Consider the following 12,567-nt stretch of genomic DNA (forward strand, 5'->3'; position numbering starts at 1 on the left):
CCTGACCTTCTTGTAACCCTCAAGCGCCCTAACTGAGTTTTCACATTTGTCCTAACATAAGCCTTCTTTTTCTTCTTGACCAGGGATTTCACTTCCTTAGTAAACCACGGCTCACGCGTTCTATATCTTCCTCCCTGCCTGACAGGTACATACTTATCCAAGACACACAGGAGCTTTTCCTTGAATAAGCTCCACATTTTAATGTGCTCATCCCCTGCAGTTTCCTTCCCCATTTTACACTTCCTAAATCTTTCCTAGTTAAAAATCACACAACACCAGGTTATAGTCCAACAGGTTTAATTGGAAGCACACTAGCTTTCGGAGCGATGCTCCTTCATCAGGTGATTGTAATCTCCGAATCATAAATCTTTCCTAATTGCATCGTAATTTCCCTTCCCCCAGCTGTAACTCTTACTCGGTGGAGTACACGTGTCCCTTTCCATCACTAAAGTAAACCTGACAGAATTGTGATCGGTGTCTCCAAAGTGCTCACCTACTTCCAAATCTAACACGTGGCCAGGCTCGTTACTCAGTACTAAATCTAAAGTGGCTTCGCCCCTTGTAGGCCTGTCTACAAAATCTTTAGTCAAACTGCCTGCTCCTGAAATATGAGCAACCGCTTTGCTTTGATTCATCTTTTTAAAAGTCATGATTTGGAGTTACTGGTGTTGGACTGGGGTGGACAAAGTTAAAAATCACACAACACCAGTTTATAGTCCAACAGGTTTACTTGGAAGCATCAGCTTTCGGAGCGACGCTTCTTCATCATACTTCACAACCGTCTGATAAAGGAGCAGTGCTCCAAAAGCTAGTGCTTCCAAATAAACCTGCTGAGTTATAATATGATGTTGTGTGATTTTTAACTTTAAAAAGCCATACTTCTAAAGTTTGCAAAAGAATTATTTTCAAAGGTGACAATATCAATGAGTTACGTAATTATGAATGTGCCTGGCTGTGTAAACATGAAAATAGAATTAAAGGTGAGGAAAGTGATAAATTAAGACATTGAATGGGACACTGGAGATGTACTTCTACACAGTGCAGCACTGATATTCAGTACATCCAGCTAAACAGCTGAATGTGTCTTCATTGAAGTGCAGCACTCCCTCAGCACTCCCGACAGTACGCCACTCCCTTAGCACGGTGAATGCCTATTAATCAATCAATCAAATTGGTGATTTACTGGTGGAGTTTAACAGATAAAAAAAGAGTATTGAATTTAATTGAATTAGCTTTATTGTCACATGTACTCAGACGAGTGCAGTGAAACATTTACAAGTCACTGCTTATAGTGTCATCTTAGGTACAAAGGTACCTCGGTACAGATCCTTCAGTACAAAGTTTTAGGGAAAAAAGTAAAATAACAAAATAAAAAGTCCAGCATTGCAGAACGCAGGAATAAAGGAATATAGAAAAAAAGAGAAAATGGGCCTTTCAATATAGTCCACTCTGGCACCGAGCCCCCAATCTTCATCGGTCGCAATATCAAATAAAAATACCTTTTTCATTTACCAAGAAGGCCAAATAAATACCTAATCTGGATCAGGTTTTAAACAACAAGATCCACTAACCAGATTTCTTAATAAACAAAATTATTGGTGCATTAATATTCTCTAATCAACATGTTCAATGATATGATGACTCACCTCTCGAATAGCTGGTTTGCTCCCGAGGTAAGAAAACTTGAGGTTCTTGTGGTTAGGAGACCGCTCTGGAGACTGGAAGTTAATGTTGAAGCCACGCCAGACATATCACCAAAGGATCAAAATGCTAGATTGAGAGACTGCCAGGCCGAACCAGGAGATTGCCACACCAGGCTGAGAGACCACGATGCCGGGCCAAGAGACTGCCACACCAGGCTGAGAGACCGCGATGCCGGGCCAAGAGACTGCCACACCAGGCTGGGAGACTGCCATGCTTGGCCGAGAGACTGCCAGGCCGAACCAAGAGATTTCCACACCTGGCTGAGAGGCCATCACACCAGGCTGGGAGACTGGCATGCCAGGCTGGGAGACCGCTACGCCAGGTCTGCGTTGAGGCCGGAGTCCGAGAGTCTGAGGCCGAAATTCCGAGCTTATGCTGAAGTGGGGAATCTGAGTGCAAGAAGAAAGAACAAAGAAGACAGAAGGGGAAAAATAAGCACAAAAAGCAAAAAAAAACGCAGGAAAAGAAATGGATGAAGGGAATGAGCTCCACTGAAGCATCCTGCTATCTCGGATTCTCCATGAGTGATTTGCTGATGGAAAAGACAAGTTCAGTTGTTTATAATCACACTTCTGGATATTCAGCAAATCCTAAGGGCTCTCACGATTGCAGATGCAGTTTTCTTACCTCGGGAGCAAGCCAGCTATTCGAGAGGTGAGTCATCATATCATCGAACATGTTGATTAGAGAATATTAATGCACCAATAATTTTGTTTATTAAGAAATCTGGTTAGTGGATCTTGTTGTTTAAAACCTGATCCAGATTAGGTATTTATTTGGCCTTCTTGGTAAATGAAAAAGGTATTTTTATTTGATATTGCGACCCAAGGAGTAATGGGATCTAACCTCTAGCATCGGTTAGATCACAACCCATTGACCAGGAGTATTACAAGAAGACATCGATATCTGATCGAGATGATGGGGAAGTAAAACAAAGCATTATTGAAGCGCATGATATTATTGTCAGATGTAAACTGGCAGGACTTTTTCAAGGATTCTGGTTTTGATTTAAAATAAATCAACAATTGATTTGAAATTTTGGGATGTTAAAGGTCTACTCTTCTCAACAATGTTTGTTTGACCTCTTGTCTATTGATTGTGGAACTTGTCAGTGTACATCCAATGCAGGCTCTGACCAGTCCAGCATTAAAAAAATACAATTAGGGTCCTACTTTCAACTGTGGACTTGGTCTTCCATGCTAAAAGAGGCCTATTGTCTGAATCAAGTGATCACTTTGGAGTCCGAGAAATAGGTCCCCTTTCAAAACTGATGTTAATGGGATGGGGAGACAGTTTGCTCCATTGTCTGACTGTTATTATCCGATTACATTGAAGGGAAGGCAATGAAAATTGCACTAGACACTCGTTAGAATAAAAATAATCTTGTGATAAATTGAAAGTGTTCTCCAGAGACTTTCCATTGCTCACAGAAAGATTTGTGAGTGATGCAGTTTACAGACCCTTTCCCAGTTTTTAGAGGCAATAGATTTTAACAGACAATGAACAAGAGACAAAACACAGCTTTTGAGATATGACTTTATGATAATTTAAGGTCTAAGTTTGAAATCTTTCTTTCCAAGTATTTTACACTATGTTACAATCCCATGGTCTATTTCTTACCCTGAAGATCTCTGTTGCTAGATAGATGAATATCTATGAACCTAGTTCTTAAGATCACAGTATAGGATAATTACGTGTCAAAACCTTCAATCAGGTCATGGTTTTCTCCATGTTCATGAATTGATTTATTATTTTTGGCCCAGAAAATGCTGGAACTCAGCAGGTCTGGCAAACATCTGTGGAGAGAGAAACAAAGTTAATATTCCGATTCTGATTTGATTCTTTTTCAGAAGTTCCAGATGCGATCAGACTGCATTTGGAAATATTGTAAGCCGTTTTGTGCCCCGTCTCTAAGGAAGGATGGGCTGGCCTTGGAGAGAGTCCGGTGGAAGTTTCTCGGAATGATCCTGGGGAGGAGTGTCATATGAGGAGTGGTTGAGGACTCTGGGTCTGTACTTGATGGAGTTTAGAAGGATGATGGGGAATCTCCATGAAATTGTAAGGTCGGGCAAAAATTCCCATCAGATACCCTGGACTAAAACCCCCTGAACTTGGGACACGAGTTTGTGGAACTCACATTTGAACTAAGAGACAGACTAGGCAATATGCAAGCCGAGGGGCAGCTGCTTGGAACAGGGGTTTAGCTTAGGAAGACCCCCACAAACACTTCAGCTAAAGACAATGAACATCAGCCTGCAGAGCAAACAACCGAGACATCTTGGGGCCTACAAATTATGAAATCATTCCAGTTGTAATCATTTACTCGGACGCAGGGATACAGAACATTGTATGACATGCAAACCTGTTTGCCCTGAATGGGAAGGCCTTCACACAATCAGCAATACCTTAACCCACACCCATCTAAGAGAAATAATGGTCATTCAAAGCTATCGGAAACTCACTTCAATTGGAGTATCACTCACACCTCATTGAATACTCAGGAAGCTCATTCAGTCCCGAGAGGAGGAACAGCAGCTCAGTTATCCAATCCAGATTCAGTGGGAGATAAGGAAAACCGGCAGTCAGTATAACTGGGGAACCATGATCTCTGGGGTTTGTTCAGCAGGAGGTGCAGCCAGCATCAGGAGAATCAGCCACAACCAGTCATAGACTCAGGAAAAGGAGAGTGAGCAATCTTCCAATCCAGAACCTCCACGTACTGACGAGAAGTGATTGGAGAGCCGAGAGACCGACTGGGGCATTACCAGCAACAGCCACCACTGCTCAAGCCAAGAGAAGCCACTTGGGGGGTGAGCATAAAGTCATTGAGATCCTCTGTCCCAGCTCAGTGAGATAGGGTAGGAAAGGTGGGCTTCAGGGCTGACGGTGCACTCCCCAGGCAAGGAAACAGGATGGGATTTGCATTTACTCTCTCTCCCTCTGTCACCCAATAATTAACAACTCTCTTTAATTCAAAACCCGCTGTACCAAGTCAGGGCTGAAAGGGTTAGGAGCTGTCAGACAGGTCTCATTTCACTTGATGCTTACATTGTTTTCAATTTCGCTTGTTTTAATAAAATCAGAGATTCCTTTGCCTCTGAAGCATCTGCCTCCTGTGTTTTTTCACCACACCATCTCACTACATAAGCCCAGTGTCAGAACCAAAGTCAGCTGTTGTACAATAAACTGACCAGCACTCTTTACGAAACTTATAGAATACTGAAACTTATAGAATACCGAATGGGAAAGACAAGGACTCAGGGGCACAGCCTCAGAGTGAAGGGATGACCCATTAGAACTGAGATGAGGAGGAATTTCTTCAGACAGAGGGTGTGAAATCTGTAAAACTCATTCTTACAGAAGGCTGTGGAAGCCAAGTCATTGAGTGTATTTAAGACAGAAATGGATAAATTCTTATTAGTTAGGGTATCAAGCGTCATTGGGAGAATGGAGTTGAGAAACAGATCAGCCTTGATCGAATGGTGAGGCAGATTCAATGGGTGAATGGTCTAATTCAGCTTCTTTCTCTTATAGTCTTGTATGGTCTCACCAAGATTCTCAACAAGATGTCTTTAACTTTGGAGGTGACATTGGTGCATGGTAATATTTCTGTACTTAAAATCCAATCGGCTCAGTATAATGATCTGGGGAAATGAGTTCAAATCCACTGAAGCAGCTTGTGGAATCTAAATGCAATCTTGATTTGAGAGGTGGGTACAATAATAGTGACCATGAAACTGGGATCTTATTTTCAACATTCAACACTGCTTTCCAAATTAATTTTTTTTCTATTTTCTACCAGAAGTATTATCATACACTACTTTAAAATACTAAATGTTTTGAATCCGGTAGAAGTTTGGTTACCAAGCTCCCACCATTGATTGCCAAAAGACACAACATTTTTTTCAAAATTATTTCCATTGTACGTGAATGTTGCGAGAAGCAGCTATCCCTCAAAACTACCCCATTGCCTTTCGATCTGGCCTGGCCTAGTAGGATTATTTCAGATTGTAATTAAGAGGCAACCACACTGCCAGACAACAGGTTTCCTTCCCCAAGGACATCAGTGAGCCAGATGGAGTTTTACAACAGTTAAGAGTATGGTGCTAGAAAAGCACAGCAGGTCAGACAGCATCCGAGGAGCGGGGGAATCGATGTTTTGGGCATAAGCCCGAATGATTCCTGATGAAGGGCTTATGCCCGAAACATTGATTCTTCTGCTCCTTGGAAGTTGCCTGACCTGCTGTGCTTTTCCAGCACCACACTCTCAACTCTGATCTCCAACATCTGCAGTCCTCACTTTCTCCTAGTGGAGCTTTATAACACATAGTAAAGGTTACTATTGGGTATTATTCTTCATCCTAGCCTTTTTTAAATTGAATTCAAATTTCATTGTTCACCATGTTGTAATGTTGGGAAGGCAATAGTCTAGTCGTATTATCACTAGAATGTTCATCCAGAGACCTAGCTAATGTCCTGGAGTCGCAGGTTGAAATCCCGTTAAGGCAACGGGTGAAATTGAATTCAATAAAGAATCTGGAATTAAGGGTTCACTGATCACTATGAATCCATTGTTGATTGTCAGGAAGAATCTATGTGGTTCACCAATTCCTTTAGGGAAGGAAATCTCCTATCCTTACCTGGTCTGACCTACATGTGACTCCAGACCCACAGCAATGTGGTTGACTCTTAACTACCCTCTGAGAATTAGGGATGAACAATGAGTGCTGGTCTAGTCAGTGACACCCTCATCCTGTGAATGAATTTAAAAAATGCATGTCCACGAAGTGTTAGCCAGAAGTTCAAAATTACTTGCCCCAGTCATGTTACAACTACTCCTCTGACTGACTCTCTGATATCCTTAAGGAAGGAAATCTGCTTTCCTTACCTGGTCTGTCTTACCTGTGACTCCAAAGTCACAGCAATGTGATACATACCAACAGCTTTCTGAAGTGACATTGTAAAAAAGGAGTGGATAACACTCATATATTCCATAAAAAATAAATCTACTTTTAAATTCTAACCCGCGAGAAAAGAACACTTGTGATTTATTTAAACTTTTAATGTTAACTCACATTTGTAAATTCTAACCTTAATAGGAGTCCAGGTTTTATTTTAAAAGTGGAAGCTTATGAATTTAAAAGAAATGTGAAATTGCATCCTAGCTTAAAAGAGACATTGTTATTTGAATATAAAGATCCTCAGTCAAAGTATTTTATAGCACAAATCAGGAAGGAGTCATTGAGTGGGGCACCTTTATAGGTGCTTTGATCATCAGTTGACCTTGTTCTAAACTTTGGTGTGGAGTTATTTAAATATTTTCAGAATCATGCACAGAGGTAACAAACATTCCCTGGCGATGGAAGCCGGTTCTGCAACTGTATAGTATATTTTCAGCAATGTGGACACTAAAGTGCTTGAAACTTAATCAAGAGCTGCTATCATGTTGGAAACATAACTGCTGTACACAGCAAGATACCAATTTCAGACTTTTCTTAAAGTGATACTAATTGTGGGATAATCATTGGCTCGGACTCTGTGGAGAACTCCCCTCCTCTACAAAGCACATCCCTGAACTTCTACAATGGTATCAACGTATTTTGGCCACTGACTTAGGAAGGCAGATGATTGAATGTGAAAGCAATGAATGTAAGATTCAGGAGGGCTTATGGATATCTCACACCAGCCTCAATTTAGGGAGGTAATCGAGAGAATACAGAAGATTGGCAAGACTGCATGTTTTGATTTTTCTGTATTCTTGATTGTGGACTGAAATGTGAAGAGGGTTTTTTTTAAAGAAGTGTTTTGGAAGGGATTTCTGCAGTTTTGTTTTAATAGCAAGCTAACAACACTTATTGTGAAGACTGTTTTCACTGGTCCTTGTTCAGTCAGTGGGCGAAGGTTAGTTGCTGATGAACGAGAGGTTGCTATCTATCCACTTTGTGAAACCAGTCTCCAGTCTGATGAAAACCAGTTTATTTTTGCTTACCAGTTAATGTAGGCAGTTGCGCTTAACAATATGCCAGAGACTTTATAAGTTGTGAGCTAGTCCCCCTTTGCCTCCTGAAAACAAGTGAAAATACCTGGAAAAGGAACAGCATGTCCTGATAATCTAAAAGCATCATCTCAGTGAACTGGGGAACACTGACCATTGAACTGCCTTCCCAGATTTTCCTTGCACTCAGAACATCAATGTTTACTTTTGTGTTTGGCTCTATGTGTCTGCATGTGGGTGGAGGGGGACTTCTGTAATGTGGAGTAGAGTTTTAACAGTTAAAGTCATATGTCAACAATTTATAATTGCTTCCCTGGAGGTAGATGCTATTTATTTGTAATAAGTAGTAATTTTTGTAAAGAAACCCTGCTTTCTATTGACCTAGTTCGGGAAGACAAGACAGATCAGGGAATTTCACTTCCTTTAATAAATCATTAATTGTTATAATGGCTCCAGAAATAGTATGGCTTAATTTCTGATCACCACACTATGGGAAGGACATGATTGCACATGGATACACCAGGATGTTACCTGTAATGAAAAGTCTCAGTTATGAGGAGAGACTAAATAGGCAGGGTCATTGCCACATCTCTTCTAGGCATCAGACCATAAGACCACAAGACCATAAAAGAGGAGTGGAAGTCAGGCCATTCGGCCTATCGATTCCACTCTGCCGTTCAGTCATGGCTGATGGGCATTTCAACTCCACTTACCTGCACTCTCCCCGTAACCCTTAATTCCTTGCCAGATCAAGAATTTATCAAACTCTGCCTTGAAGACATTTAATGTTCCGGTCTCCACTGTGCTCCGTGGCAATGAATTCCACAGGCCCACCACTCTCTGGCTGAAGACATGTCTCCTCATTTCCATTCTAAATTAACTCCCTCTAATTCTAAGGCTGTGCCCACGGGTCCTAGTTTCCCCACCTAACAAAAACAAATTCCCAGCATCCACCCTTTCAAAGCCATGCATTATCTTGTAAGTTTCTATTAGATCTCCCATCAACCTTCTAAACTCTAATGAATGCAATCCCAGGATCCTCAGTCGTTCATCGTATGTTAGGCCTACCATTCCAGGGATTATCTGTGTGGATCTTCGCTGGACACTCTCCAATGACAGTGTGTCTTTACTGAGGTGTGGGCCCCAAAATTGGACACAGTATTCTAAATGGGGCCTAACTAGAGTTTTTACATTCCAATCTTCTTGAGCTAAATGACAACATTACATTTGCTTCCTTAACCACTGACTTAACCTGCAAGTTAACCTTTAGCGAATCCTGGACTAGCACTCCCAGATCCCCTTGTACTTTGGCTTTATGATTTTTCTCACCGTTTAGAAAATAGTCCATGCCTGTATTATCTTTTCCAAAGTGTAAGACCTTATATTCCCATCTTGAAGAAGTTCTCTTCCTCTCTCCAATGGGATTTGTGTTCCAAACTTTTTTCTTGTCCACCAACATTAATTACACTGTCACTCCTGATGTTTGACCAGGTATTTGCTAAAACTCATTTTCACAGCTACATCACATTTCTGAGTGACTGCCTCAGACTCAGGCTCACCCTATGTGGATTCCCACTGAAGTTTCATCCTTTGTACCTTGAATCCACCCAACATTACACATATTTCCACGATGTTCAATGTTCCACAGACAGTGTTTCTGAGGAAGGGTCATGGACCCAAAGCGTTAACTCTGACTTCTCTTCACAGATGCTGCCGGACCTTCTGAGTTTCTGCAAAAATTTCTGTTTTAGTTTCTAAATAGGCAGGGTTTGTTTTTCCTGGAGCAGAGTATGGGATTTGATTGAGGTATGCAGTGAATCAGGAGTGTATCAATAGGTTTACAGGACTGTTTCAAGAATTGTGGAATTTTAGACATGAAGATGGATTGAAGAATCTGGGTCTGTTCCATTTGAGATGGCAAATGCTGAGAGGAGATCTGGTTTGAGTATTCAAAACAATCAGATCTCTGGATGGAGTAATTCCGATGAAAATGCTCTACTTGTGGAAGGATTGAGAATGAGAGGACATTCTTTATAAAGTGACTCATAAAAGAAGCAAGAATGATGTGAGGATTTTTCACATTCTCACATTTTTCACAGAATGAATGGTTATCATTTAGAATCCATTGCCTGAGATTTTGACAGAGGTGGATGCAATTGAGATATCAAGAAGGGAACTAGATGGTTCTTTGGAAAATAGCAAATGTAACATTTTGGAGAGTAGGAGAAATACACAAAACAAATGTTCATTCAGAGAGATGGCACAGTCACAATGAATTGAATTGCATCCAGCTGTGTTGTTAATAATTCTGTGATTCTATGATTTTGATTGAATTTGATGCACCAGTATGCCCCGAATGCTGAAGACCTGTTTGCTCTAACACGGAATGTTTGGAGATTTTCAAGCTATTCTTAATAACCTCGGCACAATTGCTTGATGGGGCTTTTTTTTTTTAGATTACTTACAGTGTGGAAACAGGCCCTTCGGCCCAACAAGTCCACACCGCCCCGCCGAAGCGCAACCCACCCATACCCCTACATTTACCCCTTACCTAATACTACGGGCAACTTAGCATGGCCAATTTACCTGACTTGCACATCTTTGGACTGTGGGAGGAAACCGGAGCACCCGGAGGAAACCCACGCAGACACGGGGAGAACGTGCAAACTCCACACAGTCAGTCGCCTGAGGCGGGAATTGAACCCGGGTCTCTGGCGCTGTGAGGCAGCAGTGCTAACCACTGTGCCACCGTGCCGCCCACGAATGGGTTAGAATCACAGCCGACAACTCTGGGCTATGAACTGAGGTATTAGGACAAGTGACTAAAGGCTTGGTCAAAGCAGTAGTTTTTAAAGACTGTCTTAAAGGTAAGAGAGATTGTGAGTTAAAATTTTAAAAAGGTCAACTCCAGCATTTTGGGCTTTGCCAACCAAATGAATAGCTACCAATGGTAGAGTGTTCAGAATTGAGGATGAGTTTTATAATCTCAGCTGATCACTGCATATCCCAGGCTACAATCTGTCTTATTGGATCATACTTTGTGTTTTATTGATTGTTTCTCACTGAAACATTATCAAGCAATGTTGCATACTTTGTTTTTACAGTAAAGCTGGAGTCTAATAAATAAAAGGAATAAAGATAAAATAGAACAAGTCGTTTTACTTACCTTTAATACAAATTCAAAAAAAAAGTTTTAAACACACAGCAAAAGCATAGTCTCATTAATCGCAAAATACTCTTTTACAAATTCCAAAAAAAAGTATCTTTTTTACAGTACTCAACAGCAACCTTGTACATTACTCATCTCTGTGGCTAACGTCTCAACAGGTTTAATGTAGTTGTGTCTTGAACACCTAACCAAAGATTTAAATATATTTAAGGAGTTTAACCTAAGACTAGTGGTCTAGGATAATCACTGAGTCCTTAATGTAAAGCGATCTAGTTCATCATACTCTCTCCTTCTCAGGAGCACGGTGTTATGTATGTATCTGCATGTGAGGATTTCATAAAACTGCTCAAAACAATATAAAACTGAAACAAAAGTCTCTCTCTCTTTACTATGACACTTCCTTTAAACTTGAAAGAAATCCTAGTCCGGAAGTTGCTAACAAAAACCTTGAGGTATGAGGTCTGTCTTGCTAAGCCATAAAATACAAAAGTAAACAAAAACCCATTGGTTGCTGAAGTAGCTCTCACAAACTGTTTTAAAAGAAATCACCATTGGTATAGAAATACTTACAAGTTAATTAATAACTTCAAACACAGAGAGAATCCATACATTACTAAATGAAAATTCAAAACTCAAACTTACAATAAATTCTACCAGAAATACACATATGTCAGATATTTTATATCACATATGCAAGAGGATTCAGTTGGAGGATTGAGAGAGATCATAGAAATTTCTATGATCTATGCTATGAAATAGGGAAGGGGAAGGCCAGCAAGGGGTTTAAATAAACAAGGATGAGAATTTTAAAGTCAAGACTTTGCCAGAGTAAGCATGTAGTAAGTTCAGTGGCCACATAGGAATGATATAAGGTGGAATATGTGCAGCAGAGTTTTGCATGAGTTCATGTTTGCTGTTTTTGTATAATGGCAGTTAAATGCATTGTATATAAATTATAAATGAATAAATTATATAACTTTATGTCTCTAGCACATGTGATCTTGTTCCAATGCAGACTCCAGCATTATCCATCCTTCTCTTCTTCTGTGACTTTGAGTTTTCTTCTTCCTAGAATGTGAGCCCTGAACTAATTGTCTCTTGCCTTCAAATAAACAACAATTGGAAGAGGTCTCAGTGATGACAAAGTGAGAAATGAAACCATGTGCAATTAAATGCTGTGGGAAATGAATTCACTTTGCATAAACATTTTGTCTTGAAATTCAGAGCACTTTGACGATCACAGTTGAAGCATACTTGTTTTCCTTTCCTTTAATAACTATTATTTGCTGCACTAACATTCTTTCGCATTCTTTTACAGCATTAATTCTGCTTTCATCACTCTAATTTTAAATTGGAAATCTGCCTGATCTTCAGTGTCCTTTAGCCTATTTGTGTAAAGTGAAATGTGCATCTGTTCCCTTTGAATGTAACATTATCTGCAGAGAGCAACGACTGGCTTCATAAAGTGGCTTTCTTGTTTCTCATGTTCATTAACATTGAAATATTTCATGTTATATCATAAGATTGTCTCTCACCCAGTTGGAACTGATGAATAATATTATTTTAATATTCAAACAGACTGTTCCTTTGCATTTTCTTTTTACACATATAACTTATCTCTATTCAAGGTCAAAAGACAAATCAGTGAAGAGGCAACATATGTCAGACTCCATTTGTACATGCTTATTAAGAATTGATA

The sequence above is a fragment of the Chiloscyllium plagiosum genome, unplaced genomic scaffold (genome assembly GCF_037043375.1).
Source record: "Chiloscyllium plagiosum isolate Xiang-an unplaced genomic scaffold, Cpla_swu_hap1 HiC_scaffold_11, whole genome shotgun sequence".
NCBI classification, from domain to species: domain Eukaryota; kingdom Metazoa; phylum Chordata; class Chondrichthyes; order Orectolobiformes; family Hemiscylliidae; genus Chiloscyllium; species Chiloscyllium plagiosum.